The 14,826-nt window shown below is 51.8% G+C and overlaps 1 protein-coding gene across 4 annotated transcripts in view; it reads right to left on the bottom strand.

Annotated features, from left to right (window-relative positions):
• CORO2B (coronin 2B) overlaps positions 1-14,826 on the bottom strand; it is a 122,254-nt gene that overhangs the window by 81,800 nt on the left and 25,628 nt on the right. The window contains exon 1 of one of the 4 annotated variants that reach the window (XM_045823190.1): positions 764-874. The exons of the other annotated variants lie outside the window; for them this stretch is intronic. The gene's annotated coding sequence lies outside the window, so the exon portion shown is untranslated. Of the gene's footprint in view, positions 1-763; positions 875-14,826 lie in introns of those variants that run through there. 4 annotated transcript variants of the gene reach the window in all.

Here is a 14,826-nt window from a genome sequence, read left to right as displayed (position 1 = left end):
CATCATTGAAATGGTAACAGCTAACGTACGAGCTCTCACGACAAGCTAGGCTGTGGGCTAAGTCCCCCTCCCACTTGGCCTCAATGAATTCTTACTCCTCAGGGGAAGGGCTCATAATCCCCATTTTAAAGATGGAAAACCAAGGATCAGAAGGTAAAGCGACTTGCCCAAGGTTGCATGACTGGCTGGAGCAGAGATGGGCTTTGAACCAGCCCTGTTTCGCTCCAAAGCCCCTCCTCTTGAGTCACACTTCCTCCGAAACACAAACCAGCAACCACACCAAAGCCAGCCCAACTGGTTCTCACAGGGCTGCTCCCAGCCCAGCCATTGTCCCGATCTTCAGGGTCAGTGGAACCAGCCGGGCAGCCTGCCCATTGGGAAAGGCAAAGTTGTGAGGTCAAAGGCACATTCTCACCTCAGGTGCACAGTAGGGTTAGGTCTTGCTATGTTCATGCAAGTATGAACCCTGGCCAGCTGTGCACTCCTGCTGGCGAATGGTTCTAACCCACCTTTGTAGCTTGTCTTCGCTACTGCCTCCCTCAGCCCTGCATCGCAGCCAGATTGGACCCTTCCTGGTCACCTTCGGGTCAGGAGTGCCTTCTCCTCTCGGCAAAGCCCACTCAGAGTCACAAGCTGGGCAAAGCCAGCTCAGATGTCGCCTGCTCTGCGAAGCTGCTCTGCTCCCTGCGAGGGAGAACTGCCGCGCTCCCTCCCCTGTGCTCCCTCCATAACACTCGGCCCATTGCTCCATCCCAGCACTTACTGCATTGTTCTCTGGCTGGTTGTTTATGTGTCTGCCTCCCTCACCAGACTCGGTCCCTTGGGGTCAGAACAGTGTCTGATTCAGGGTGAGAGTCCATCTGCGAGCACCGCAAAGATGCTCAGTAAACGCTGTGGTTTCATTACTGATAGTCAGGAGGGTGTCCGCACAGGGCACTGGCAGGGTTCGCAGTGGTCACATAGCTGAGAATGTTCACCGCTGATATCATCCATCCACACGGAACTAAGGAACAAGTCCTTTAGCGAGCAGGCAAGGAGAACATCTGGGCTCCTTCAGAAACCATCGCTTCCGGGCGGGGAGCAGCGAGGACTCTGCGTGGACGGACTGTGATGCTCCCGAGCGGAGCCCGGCCAGCAGACTGCCCTGCTGTCCTCCAGCCCACTCCCTAGCATGTGCTGGGGGATCTCGTCACAGAAACTGGCTCCCCTCCCGACTCTGCCTGACACACGTGGCGGGAAGGCCGGGCTCCGCGCGGCTGGCTGGGTGACGGCAGGCCCACCCTCTCTCTGGGGCTCCGTCTGTTCAGGAAAACAGGAGGAGCAGGAACCCCCGCCGTTTCTGCCGTGGAGGACTGGGATAACAGGGAAATGAGGTAGGAAAAGACAGAAGGCATCGGGGGATATAAAAATGATTCAAAGCAAGATGCAGGGCCAGATGAGGTTGGAAGAGAAAGGCGCTCTTTACTCCCATGGCTTACAGTACCCTACAAGGCCCACAGACAAGGGCCTTTCTGGGCGAAGGTTTCATCACTTTTCAGGAGAGGGGTTGAACTGAATCAACGTCTCCAAACTTCATAAGTTGTATACCAACACGCCTTTGTCGTCTCTACAACTTACCTGAATTATATTTATTTTAGAATTTGGTTTAAATTGACCCTTTTTAAAATGTAAATATCTGCCTGAGCCTCATTCTAAGCAATTTTATCCATGACGCCGCTGGTTAGCTGCACAATTTTCCAGCACATCATTAAATCAATATGCGGCAACTACACCAAACTCTGTGCATCCAGGCCCCACTGAAATTGCCTTGTGCACCACTGTGGTCCACATGCGTTCTCTGAGAAACAGAGAGAGAGAGAGAGACAGGATCCTTTGGGCCCTTTCCAGCTCTGACAGTGGAAGGTTTACACCTACCACCTGGCACCCAGCCCTGGGACAGAAGTTCCAGGAGATGGTAAGATAGCCACCGCCACCCTCCAGGACCTTCCAATCTTGTCTGCAGAAAAAAATGCTCTCCTGTTGCTTCAGTGTGTTTGACTTCATGTTTTATTTAAAGTATACTCTAAGGCATTCTACCAAAATGCATACATTCAATGGGATGAAAAATTTAGTAGGTGGTGGGGTTCAGATTCAAGAAAATTGAAGGTAGGAGAACTAAGGCAAGAAAAAAAAATGAGTACATAAAAGGCTCCCTGGAAGAGTACTACATATTGGAGCCCTGAGCTTCCTAGCAGCCAAAGCAAAAAGGGAAACATAAGTTACTCTCCTTTCAATCTCATCAGCATGTGCTAATGTCCTCAACTGCAACCCTATGAAAAATATGAGATAATGGTCTCTGAGGCTGCTAACCTGGACAGAAAGGTGCTGTTCCCAGCTCCTGACAGGTGCCCCTACCTCTCCTTGAGCCAGAGTCTCCTATGCTAATGCCACTGTGATCTTCCCCAAATAAAGTTTTGATGTTGTCACTTCCCTTTCTCAGACATGTATAATGTTTTTCTCTTACCTCCAGAATGAAATTAAGTATTTCCAGGCTGTTTTCATGCATCCCCATGAATTCACCACACAGTATGTTTAGGGTCACATATTTAGGAAGCTCACATTTAGATCTCAGTGGAATTGCCTGAGTTCCGATCTTGGCTCACCATTCAGTAGCCACGTGACCCTGGGCAAGTAATATCACTTCTCCAAGTCTCAGTTTCCTCATGCATACCATGAAGAGTTCTTGCCTCACAGGGTTATCATGAGGGCTGGATGTGGTAGCCCAGGAAAAGTGCTGCTCACACGCCAGGCACATCGGTGCTGGCTTCTCCACAGTGCACACTCCTATCTCCTGGCTGCAATCGCGCCGTTGCTTTAATCTGGCTGCCTTTCCCCCTTGTCTGTTGACTGAAATCCTATCATTCATCCTGAGCCAGCTCAAGTGCCACTTGAACTTGGCGCCTTCCCTGATTTTCCCAATCAAAAGGACCCACTCCTTGCTCTCTTTTCCCAGATGGGCACAATTTATGTGCAATACAATAAATGCTATACAGTGTGCAACACTCTACTGGTATTTCTCACACTGGAGGGTCACCTCCTGCTAGCAGGTTATGAAACCAAAGTGGGAGGCTGATGTCAGCATTAAAAAAATGACACAGAGTATAAAATATCAGCGTGCACAGCAGGATTTTTGGTTTTACACATATAACGTCTGTGTGTATGTGTGTGCACATGCTCTTGGTCTCGGCCACAGCAGAACATCGTTTTCTAAGAGGGGCACCCCCACACACAGGAAAGCCACAGCACTAGCTGTAGGTTCCTGGAGGGCAGGGACCAAGCCAGGCTGCCTCTGTGTTCCCAGTCCTTAGCACAGAGCCTGGTGTGTAGGATTGTAGATCCTCAATAAACACTTATCGAAGTGAACTGAAAATCCGGCAATCCGGAATAGTGTGCTTACTAGTGTGCTCCAGGTGCCCAAGTTTCAACTACAAACCCCCATATTGCCTCTGGGTTTCTGTCCAGCTTTGTAAAGCCGGAGGGAACCCATGTCATGTGGAAGCATGGACTTGCAGGCAGACAGACCTGCTGTCACTCAGTCCCAACCACCCATGAACCCTTTCCCTAACCCTCCAAGCCCTGGGCCCTCATCAGGTAGCCAAGGCTACTTCTCTCCACGTCCACAGTTCGTGGGAGGACTGAGTGGGACAAGGTAAAATAAGAGCCTGGTAAGTGTGCGTAAGCGTCAATTCCTTCCCTTCCGCCTCTTCCCTGAAACCTTTTATTTCAGCCTCAGAGGTTTCCTCCAAATAAAAACAAAACACCTCTGGCCATCTCCTTCTGCTTTAACACCTTCAGTGTTCCCACACTATGAGAACAAAGTCCAAACTCCCCCACCCGATACTCCAAATCCTTCACAGGTTGGGTCTTCTTCCTTTATCTCTTGAGCGCTTTTGTCCATCAATGAGATGACAGTCGCCTGTCACCTGGGATCACAGAGTCTGCAGGGAACAAACACACACCCACATAGCACTCTCCCCTCTGACTTGCCGGCCCTGCATCCTCCTCTCAAAACCCTATCTCGAAGCAGATCCATGGGGTTGGAACCAGTCTGCCTGTGTGAGTTAGGCTCCAGAACCAAACACCCTCGGCTCCCTGTGTGCCTGCCTGTCTTCCCCCGAGACTGGGAGCACCTGAGAAGCAAGTCACAGACCGTGTGCCCTTGGGTAAGGCCAGCCCCTGCACATGGGGATCTCACAGACAACTGCAAGGTGGGACTCCCTGAGCGTGTCACGGTCCACATGCAGACAGCCGCACGCATGGCCTGTCAGAGTCACACGAGCTGCAGCGTGGAAGATTCGCACGACTTCCTGGGACATCCAGCGGGCAGTCTGACCCTGGCTGCAGGGTGGGCACTTGATTTAAGGGAGTGCAGCCGGGCAACAAGGCCGGCAGGCCAGGCAGCATGAGTGACCTTGAGCAAACTCTTCCCGTTCTGTTGGACTCATAGCAAAATTCTGAAATCTATAAATAACACTAAAAATACGGCTAGATACTTGTCAGAGAGAAACTAGGACAGCTAGAGAGTTTGTGAAGCTACATGGACCCTGCTCAAGGTTCTGAACCCTCCTCCCCCGGTACATGTATACCAGGGCTGGGGGTGGCAGAGGAAGGTCATGAACATTACTCTGAAAAGGTGCCCGAGACAACACTGATTACTCACGGCCACAACAGCAACCGAGCTATGCCCACCATGTCACTGCTCACAACCAGATCACAAGCTGCACACAGTCCACGGGCAGTCCAAGGACACAGTGCCCAATCAACCCAAGCCAGAACACTGAGCTCCAGGCAGAGCGAAGGGCAGTGGGGAAAAGGCTCCTGGGATAGGGCTGCTGGGAGGAGAAAGTGAGCCCTGCCTGTCAACTAACCTTTACCTTTCAACTAACCGGTGGGTCTGTGTAGAAAACGGCTTCGCATGGCGTGGAAGTGTAGCTCAGCCCTCACGTGGAAAACCAGTGGGGAGTGAGTGGCATACAGGACCACGCCCATGGAGAGGTTTTCCTGTGGGGAGTCAGGCCTGCATTGTACCTAGCTTGCTGTGAGACTTGCTTTTGCTAAAACTCCCTCACCCTGGATTGAGGCAGCAAGGGCTAACTGTAACTTCTTAAAGTCTGAGCTAAACCTCCCAAGTTTGGAGTGTGACCGGCTCAGCCACTTTTCCCCTTGGTCTGCAACATCCTTCTCTTTGAAGTAATTAGCAACATTCTTTCCTTTGTTATCTGTAAAAGGTAATCCCCTGCAGTGACCCTGTGCATAGTAAATGAGGACCACCCTTCATGTAATATACCCAGAGAAGCAATAAAGCCTGTCCAGGCAGGGACTGGACTCTCTGGCCCTCTCACCTTCTCTCTCTCTCAGAGAGTGGCCATGCTGTTCTTTTTCCTCCACTGGACTTCTGTTTCTGTTCATTTGTTCACAAGCAGCCACAACATACATGGATCCTGCAGGCCAGGGTCCACCACAGGTCTGGCCCACAGTAGCGGCTCTGCAAAGGGCAGCCTCCCCTACCCTCCTCATCTGGGTGAAGTTCAGTCTTCCTTCAGGCCATAAGCATCCAGGACACACGGCTATGCATCCTCCTTCTGCTTCTCCTCTGAGCCTGGGCCAGAGCTTGTGGCTCAGGAGTGGGCCAGAAAGGCTCGGGAACCCTTTCTCATTGCACACACATCTACTGTGTGGCTTCCCTGCATCAGGCCCCCAAGTTAGGAGCTATAGAGAGGAGCAAGACCCACCTGCAACCCGCAAGAGGCTCCCCGGCTGGGGGGAAATGACGGATTCTCTGACGGCAGCTTGTGGTTTGATTAAGAAGGTCAGAACTAGTCTTGTCTCGTGGGTACCTGAGACCCACAGGCCACACCAAAGGTACTCTAGAGAATTCCTGCTGAAGGCCTACAGGGGCACCCATGACACCTCACTCCTCCCCTCTCAGAGGCCCCACTGCAAAGCCCATCTCCTGTACGCAGCAACACCCCCATCCCACCCTCTGGGCATCCAGTGCCCAGTAAACAGAACTCTGTGGGGGGCCAAGCCCTCACCCCACCCGGCTCCCATACACAGAAGCTTTGTCTGAGCCGCTGATGCATAATACATGGGCGCAGGCCCGGACCAGCCGCGCGCCCATCCAGGCCCGTCACTAAGAGGCTGTGAGGGGCACAGCCAGGACACAATGTGCTCCAGTCAGAGCTGAGGGCAGTGGATAAAGGGCCTGCGGGGACCCTGGAACCAGCCCCACCCCCACGGCACAGTACCGGGCAGAGAGGAAGGCAGTCCCCAGAGGACCCCATGAGGAGGGGGTGGGTGGTGGTGTCCTGAAATCCTCCCAGCCACTTTCTAGTGCAGCCTCAGGCCACATCCTTGACTCTCAGGCTCAGCTGCTTCTCCCTGTGACGCGTGGAGAGTCCCCCAGAACCCCTCCCTCTCTTGGCCCCCATGTTCCTTCTTTAAGAGCTTTTCCAGTCAAGTGTTGCCCCGCTGGGGTCTTGGCTCCTTAATCTTGGCTGGACCAGAGGCCCCTCACCGACCCATGCTCATGTTTCAGTGGGAAAAATAACGTGGGGATTTAGCACAGGTTAAGAGAGGGGCATTACGAATCACCCACTACATACTTCTTAAAATAAGCTACGCACAATTTTATGTGATAAGACAACACTTTTTCTCTTGCAGGATATTTAAGTAGAATAAATCCACATGCAACCCATTTCTATATAAGCAGAATGGGGGAATTACGTGCACAGTTGCTTTAGCAATAAGGGTCTGGGCGATTTCAGTTTGAACCTCCATGCAAACACACTCAAGACATGGTCAAGGGTTCTTGCTGGCACAGATATGCTTATGCTGGGGCCCTCTCCAGGGATTCTGATTCAGGGGGTCTGGGCAAGAGCCCGGGAATCCGAATTTTTAACAAGCACCTAAGTTGACAGAGATGTCAAAACTCATTTTCACCTGGGGCCACATCAGCCTCGAGGTTGCCTTCAGAGGGCTGAATGTAACTTTAGGACTGTGTGAATGTAACTGCTCCTTAACCGTTAAGCAAGAGCTCGGTGCTGCAGCTGGGTAGAAACAAGGTGCTGGGCTGGATAAAGCAAGGTAGAGGGCTGGATTTGGCCCTCGGGCCTTGTGTTTGCCACTTGTGACCTAAGAGATCCCAATGTAGGTGGTGCACAGATGATACTTTAAGACACAGTGGTCAAAGAAAAATCGTAGGTTTCAAATATGCAAATAAGTACCCCACACATTAAACAATCCAGAAAAACTAAGTCAATACCGAAGGGGCTAAACTCACAGCTATTTAACATTAAAAAGCAGGAATGGCAGTCACCGAACACAGGAACCAACTCAAGACCACATGGAGGGCACAGGGTCCTTACTGGGAATTTCGGGAGACCCGGTGACCCATCCTCGCACATGCACACGGCGGGCACTTGGCCGAGGATGGCAAAGGCACCAGCTACCTTTGTAGAATGCAGATTTCAGGGCCCCAACAAATTCTACAGACTACTAATTTGGGTTTATGAACGTCATGGTTTGCTAATCCTTCTTTGATAGAGGAGGATATTTGTAAGCAGCCTTTGGCTGTGTATTAAAATACAAATCTGTGAAATCGTGCTTCATTGTCTCTTGAAACTCCGAGGATGTGCTCGCAATTCTGAGGCTGTTCTCAATCCTTCGGGGAGAGCCTTGCTGCCCACCAGTGGTCTTGGGAGGGCGAGACAAAGGCTGATATTTTATGTCCATCTTTACACTTTTTTGATTTTCTAAACGTCCAGAACGAACAGGCAAAATTGCGGTCCCCAAGAGCATGTCTGCAGAGAGCTGGTTCCCAGGAGCTGTGCTCCGGCTGGGGCGGACTCTCAGGGCTGAAGAACCCCAGCTGGCTTCACTCAGCTGTTGTTCAGGACACGGGATACTTCCCGATTTTCTGCTAAGACAAATCTCTGCACAAAATGCTTCTTTTACTTATTAATTTTTTTTTTTGCGGGGGGAGGTTATTTCCTCGGCCACTTTCAGGGTGTAGAATGGAAAGTATAACCGGATGTCTCCAGGTGTTAGCTGGCATCCCTGTGCATTGGAGTCTGGGGACAGGCCAGTTCCAAACCTCCTTTTCACTCTGGTGCCGTTTCCACATGTGAACATTCCAGACTGACTTGAGGCCCTGTTGGCCTCCAGACCCCCCTCACAGAACCTGAATTTTTTTAATGAGAGAAGAGGGGATGGGGGGGAAAGAGGGAGAGAAATATCAATGTGTGGTTGCCTCTCATGAGTCCCCTACTGGGGACCTGGACCACAGGACCACAACCCAAGCATGTGCCCTGACTGGGAATCGAACCAGCAACCTTTTGGTTTGAAGGTTGGTGTTCAATCCACTGAGCCACATCAGCCAGGGCTAGAACCTGAATTTTTTTGACTGGTAAGTAGAGTGTTGCACTTTACAAGGTGATAAGCCATTTTAACCAGAACAAAAACCTTAGTTCTTTGAGATGGGACGCTGGGAGAGATGTACCCTCAGGACAGAAATGGATGTAGGAGCTAGTCTGAAGCCAGGTTTCCACAAATAGGGTGCTTGCGGGGAGGAGGAGGCAGAGGGATGGGAGAGGAGGAGGGGATGCTAGAAGGGAGGGGATGAAGGAAAGGCAGAGGAACATGACATCAAAGGAAAGGGCACAGGGGAGGAGACCTGGGGCACAGGAGACAACCTTCTCCAAAGCAAAAGCGAGCAGCAAGCTGGAATCCCGGACTGCCTTCCTGCAGGGCCAGAGAAGTGCCAGTCTCTACCGTCTTTGGCTGCCATACCAAACTCCCAGGAGGCATCTGGACCAGCAGGAAAAAACCCAGGAGGAGGTGGGAGTTAAGCAGGGTGTGAAGAAGGAGGATGCTCGAGAAGAATCCACGTCCACGTCGGGATGCGCGTGGTGGTGCTGATGCCCAGCAGCCCCAGGGACCGGCCGGACCCTCAGGAACTATCAGAACTCTGGACTAGGTAAAGCCGACTCAGGTCTGAATTGTGACTCTTTCCGGTGATTTTGGCGGATCGTGTGCCCTCAGTGCTCGGTTTCGGGAAATATGAAACAGAGGACATAAACCAAGTGACCTGTAGAGTCCCTTCTTATCTGGACATCTTATCGATCCAGAAGAGATGACAGTCATTGTTTCTTTAAATTTATTTTTAATAATAAATTTTATATAGTTAAGGTGTAAAAATTATTTGATCTACATATAACAGTGAAATGATTACTACAGTCAAGTTCATTAATATATCATCTCTCAAGTTACCAATTTCTGTGTGTGGTGAGAGACCTAAAATCTACTCTCAGTGCATCCCTGGTACTCGACACAGCATATTAACCACAGTCACCATGCTCTACCTCAGACCTCTGACGTACACATCCTGTACAACTGCGCTTTGTACACCTGACCTACACCTCCCCATTTCTGCCACCCGCACCCCCAGCCCTGCCTCTGGTGACCACCTGGGAGTTCGACTTTTTTAGATTCCATGTATAAGTGAAATCTGCAGCTTTAGTCTTTCTATGTCTGGCTCATTTCACTGGGCATAATATCCTCCAGTTTTGTCCGTGCCATTGTGAGCGCAGGATCTTTATCCCTTTATCCACTGACGGACACTTATGTTGTTTCCGTGCCTTGGCTATTGTGAATAATGCTGCAGTGAACACGGGGGATGCAAATAGCTCTTTCAGATACTGATTTCATTTCCTTTAGATACACCCAGAAATGGAATTGCTGGCTCATCTATCTGCAGCTCTATTTTTAGTTTTGAGGAACCTCCATACTGTTTTCCATAATGGCTGCACCAATTTCCATTCCCACCAACAGTGCACGAAGGTCCCCTTTTCTCTGAGTCCTTGCAAACACTTATTTTTTTTTTTATGACAGCCATCCCGACAGGTATGAGGAGGTATCTCACCACACTTTTGATTTGCATTTCCCTGATGATTAGCAATGCTGAGTACCTTTTCATATGTCTGTTTGACATTTGTATATCTTTGGAAAATATATCTAGTCAGATGTTTTGCCCAATCTTTAACTAGGTTTTCTTTCTTTTTTTTGCTCTTGAGTTCTGCGAGTTCCTTTTATATATTTTGGATATTAACTCTTTATTGGATATATGGTTTGGAAATATCTTCTCTCTAGGTTGCCTTTTCATTTTGTTGATGGTTTCCTTTGCTGCACAGAACTTTTTAGTTTGGTGTGCTCCCATTTGTTTATTTTTGCTTTTGTTGCCTAAGCTTTTGGTATCATCCAAAAAGTCATTGTCAAGGTCAGCGTCAAGGAGCTTGCTATTTATGTTTTCTTCCGGAAGTTTTATGCTTTCATGTCTTATATTTAAGTCTTTAATTAATTTTGAGTTAGTTTTTTGTATGCTATAAGACAAGGATCCAATTTTGTCCTTTTGCATGTGGATGTCCAGGTTTTCCAGCACTGTTTACTGAAGAAACTGCGTCCTTTCCCCGTGGTATATTCTGGGTGCCCTCACAGGAAATCAGCTGGCCGTATATGCTTCGGTTTATTTCTGAGCTTGGGTCACTCATCTTACTCATCAATTGCTGAACATGTCACCTGTGCAGTGAGGACCACAGGAACTGCACAGAGCAATGGGCGGAGGGAACCACCCTTACAGAACATTTGATAATGTCAGGCACGGAGCTACCCTGTCATTAGTGACGATCCTAGGCAGCAGGTATTATTTTCCCCGTCTGACAGGCAATCACACTGAGGCTCAGACCTGTTAGATCATCTGCCCTAACGGAATGGTCAGTGGTTGAGTTGAGAGGCTAGCCCAGGCTAACTCACTGTGCCTCATCTCCCCTCTCAGGAAAAAGAGCGCCACTTTTGCCTTCAAAGGACCCACACACCAGCGAGCGTCTGAGTCAGATAACTCGGCGACGCTGTGCAAGCGTCAGAACAATGCCTGATTGACCCTGACAGAGAGATGGGGACGGAGCTGAGGGAGATCTGGCCTGGGAGTCTGCCTGAAGCCTGACTCAGATTCCAGATTTGAGCGCAGAACCCGGGGCGAGGGAGGGGAGGAAACAGCACAAACAAAGGCATGAATGGAGAGAGGGTAAAGTTCATGGGCCATTTGGGAAAAAGCAAGGAGTCTGTTGTTGCTGGAACGAGGGAGTGGAAATCAGTGTGGGAAACAAGCCCCGGAAGATGGGCAGGGCCAGATGGCAAGGGGTCTTGGAAGTCAAATCAAGAGCAGCAGTGAAGGGGTGCACCAGGACCTAAGCCAGCCCCCAGCCCTTCCTCCACAGGGTCAGAAGTGAGATGCACAACTTCAGGGTAGGCAGAGGCTCAGCACTCGCTTTGTAAACCAGGCACTGGAGGCCTAGCTCCTCATTCAGGCCGCATCCATCCACGTTTACTGCGGCCTGCTGGCACCGCGGCCAGAGGACGGCAGGCTCCTTGAGGACGGCACTGGTTTTGCTCATTTCGGATAGATATTCAATACCTACCCAGGAAGAGGTGCTCAACAATTATTCAACTAGGTAATTTTGAATAGCAAGCGAAATCATCACATCTACTCTCTGTGCCTGAGTCTCTGGCCTGGTTTCTACCGAGAAAACTGGGGGGTGGAAGGGAGAGGCTGGTTGCACAATTACAGGCCCTTGGGGATGGGCAAGCTGGCCAATCTGCATGACTCATACGGATTCCAGGTCCCGCCAATGTGCTGAATGGGGCCTCTTCGCACTCCCCCGCCCCATTCCATCCCGTCTGCCATCACTGCCAGTGAGGAGGCCCGAAAGGCCCATCCACATGGCGTGTGGTAGAAGACAGCTCTCTAATCCATGTCCTCACTGGCTGACCTCAGCTGACCCCTGGGCAGCCAGAGCAGCAGCCTTCCACCAGTAGCTTTCATGCCTTTGGTTAAGTCACACAGAACACTCTGAACAAAGACAAGTAGTGAGAGAGCGAATGGCCAAACCAGCGGGCTCAGGCCTGGCACTGGAGAGAGCTGGGAGGACAGCAGCTGAGGGAAGATGGAGACCCCAGTTACTCCTAGCCTCTACATCTGCTCCCCATCTCCAGGGAAATCTGCCGCCAGAGACAGTTCAGCCTCTCTTGTGTTCAGGAGCTGCAGGTGGAAGGTAAGGCCTGGGCCTGGAGTTCAGAGATCGCCCTTCCTTTTCCTCTCCATCAACCCCACTCTGGTTCCAGCTCGTTACCTCATGCCTGGAGGCCCGATGTGGACCACACATGGGTCCTCTGTCCCAAAGCTCATGCAGTCAGGGTGCTCTTCTGAAATACAGGCCCGTGGGGGAAGGAAGAAAGACTGTCCCTTTGGGTCTCTGTGACCCACCAGATCCTCTTTCCCCTCTGGAAGCAAGGACTCAAGACAGGAGCACTGGAGGACGAGGACAAGGTCCCCGACACAGCGCCTGTGCCCTCCAGGGCGGCTGCACCCCGTTCCTGACCAGGCCCCACCTGTAGGTCCTCCCTGCCACCAGAGTTCTTTTCCCCTCTCCCTGCCCCATCTGCTGGGGCCAGATCCCGACCTCCCCACCCCCAGGCCCAGTTCAAATGCTGCACTTCTCCTCGAACCTGCCCTGCCTCTCCAGCGCGCTGTGCTCACACCTGGGGCTGGCACTTCCCACTGGCACGGCTGTTGCTGCAAGTGCGTTTCTTCTCTTGCCCTTGAGGACAGGGCCTGAGTCTGAGTTCTCTCTCCGTGCCTGGCACTGAATAGGAGTGTAAGTAAATAAATACTGGTTGCAATGCTTATTGAATGGATAGATGGAGGGCTAGTGACATAGGGGAGGAGGAGGATGAAGATGAGGACGAAGAATTCCAAGGCCTCTCCTGGAGCCCTGTCCCTCCAGATGTGGGAAGTCTGGGAAAGGGCATTCAGGACTTATCACACTCCTCAGGACAATGCCCTGAGATTCCAAGAACAAAGCCCCGAGGCTCCAACCATTGAGGATTCAGAAATTCTGGTTTCTGGGGGCATTCCCTCTCTGGGAGAAGAGGACCTGGGAAAAAGAGGGGAGATGTCCCCAGACCCTTGATTCTCATATCCTTCTGCAAAAACCCCTTCACTGCACAAAGAGCCAAATCCTTGAAAAACAGAAATGCACCAACTCACACACACACGTGGAGAGAGCTAGGCCCCACCAGCCCGCAGTCAGCACACCCACATTGGCCTGGCTAGGGGGCCTGTCCCCAAAGCTGAAGTCTCCCAGGAACCAGAGCACCAGGGAGGGAGAACCTGCCCTGCTGGCCCTCTTTCCAGGGGCCTGCAAACTGCGACTACTACCCCTCAGGTGTGGCCATGGGCAGCCAGCCCATGGGAGGCCAGAAATTGGTCACTTCTCTCCGAGCACTGCCTAGCCTGTGGCTCCCCGAGCTGGGTCTGCAGTGGTCGGGAGGAGGCTACTGGGTCTGGTTTTGGTTGCCTCGGTCCAAGGGAAGGGAAATACTGGCCCAGAGGCAGGGTGCAGGCAAAGTGGTAAGTCCTCTGGCAAGGGCAGCATTGCAAGGTCTGCACCACCCTTCCCAAGTTGTGGGCCAGCCACTGCAGCCAAGCCCTAGGGTGGCCTCTGTGCACCCAGGGGCCTTCACTCTCAAGACCCTATTGCATGAGATGCTAGGCCAGAAGGCCTCTGGTTTTGACTGAAAGATGATAAAGACCCTGAGGTCTCAGGAAAGACAGGGACACGAACGTCATGTCTGTCCCTAGAAACCAAGTCTGACTGCCCTTCGAGAGAGGCTCAGCCAGAAATGTGCTGTTTGAAGAGGACTCGGAGGTGGCTTCCGTGTCCCCTCTCCAGTGTGGGAATGACACCGAGTGATTCTGGGACTGGGTCATATGAGGTCATGCTGCTCCTGCCTTGTTCGCTGGGACACTGGCCCCCCGAGGTACCACGCAGAAAGTGCGGCTGCCCCGAGGCTGCCGTGCCGCAGGACGCCCGGGCCGCGTGGGGATGGCACGTGCAGACGCTCTGCCCCACGGCTCCAGCTGCACTCGCCCTTCGAGTCATCTCGGTCCCGGCACTAGAGTGAGAGTGAAGAAACTTCCAGATGATTCCAGCCTCCCAGACGTTCAAGCCAGTCCCTAGTCATTTGTGTTTTCCTAGCTGAGACCCCAGACATTGTGAAACAGAGACAAGCTGTCCCCTGGGTGCCCTCTCTGAATGCCTGACCCTCAAGGCACGCGGCCCCTTGCCAATTCCTGTACCTACTCCACAGCCCCAATCTCTGTCTCCAGCCTGGCGAGCCGAGGGAACACCAGGAGGCTTGGGGTGTTCGGGGCAGGCCCCTGCGTGTGGTGCCTTTCTGTGGCTCTGAGTTAATCCTCGTTGATGGAGGGCACACTGAGCGCCCACAAAGTCCCCGCTCTGTGCCAGCAGTTCCAGGGGATGCCAAGAACGTCTGCCATGCCCACCCCTGTGTGCTCCAGAAATGCGCTCTCTATCTGCAGCCAGGCTGGAGGCTGACCAGAGATATTGGGGGAAATGTCACTCTGTGTTCAGTTTTGCTCCAGACTTTCCTGCGTCTGTCCCAGTTTCAAACATTCTGCCACACTGTACCCATGAGCTATCAAAACACCCCTGCCATTTTACTGTTTTTGTATCCAAACTGCATTTTCTACATGGCCTCTTCCACCCAGAAGCAGCGCAAAAATCCCACAGACCGTGTGCCAGAATTTGGGGTATGGAAAATGTTTACTTTACAGAAAGCAACTGACGAACAGCTGTTCTGCTCAGTTCAACAGAATGGAGGCTTACAGCCTGCCGCCTGCATGCAAGGCCCCGCGCCGGGCCCTGCGGG

This window comes from Phyllostomus hastatus, unplaced genomic scaffold (genome assembly GCF_019186645.2).
Source record: "Phyllostomus hastatus isolate PE091 unplaced genomic scaffold, TTU_PhHast_1.1 phas_scaffold_501, whole genome shotgun sequence".
Lineage (NCBI taxonomy): Eukaryota > Metazoa > Chordata > Mammalia > Chiroptera > Phyllostomidae > Phyllostomus > Phyllostomus hastatus.
Note: the sequence above shows the minus strand (reverse complement) of the source record. Positions and strands in the feature narration are given on the sequence as shown.